Source organism: Phaethon lepturus, unplaced genomic scaffold (assembly GCF_000687285.1).
Source record: "Phaethon lepturus isolate BGI_N335 unplaced genomic scaffold, ASM68728v1 scaffold39158, whole genome shotgun sequence".
NCBI lineage: Eukaryota > Metazoa > Chordata > Aves > Phaethontiformes > Phaethontidae > Phaethon > Phaethon lepturus.
Window position 1 is genome coordinate 24,470 of NW_010560478.1, and position 228 is coordinate 24,697.

Sequence of the window (228 nt, forward strand, 5' to 3'; positions counted from 1 at the left end):
CCCGGCCGTTCATCGTCGGAGGATCGGGCTTGGAGCTGGTAGTCAAAAAGCTGACATGGGGTGGGAACCCCTCTCCCCATCACGGGGGATGGCTCCGTCCCCCCTCACCTCTCCTGGCGTTGCCCCGGCAGCTCTACGAGATCCTGGCCACGACACGGTATGGCCACTGCGGGCAGCGGGAGGTGAGGGTGGACCGGCTGCTGAGCGAGAACGTCGTCACCGCCGCCT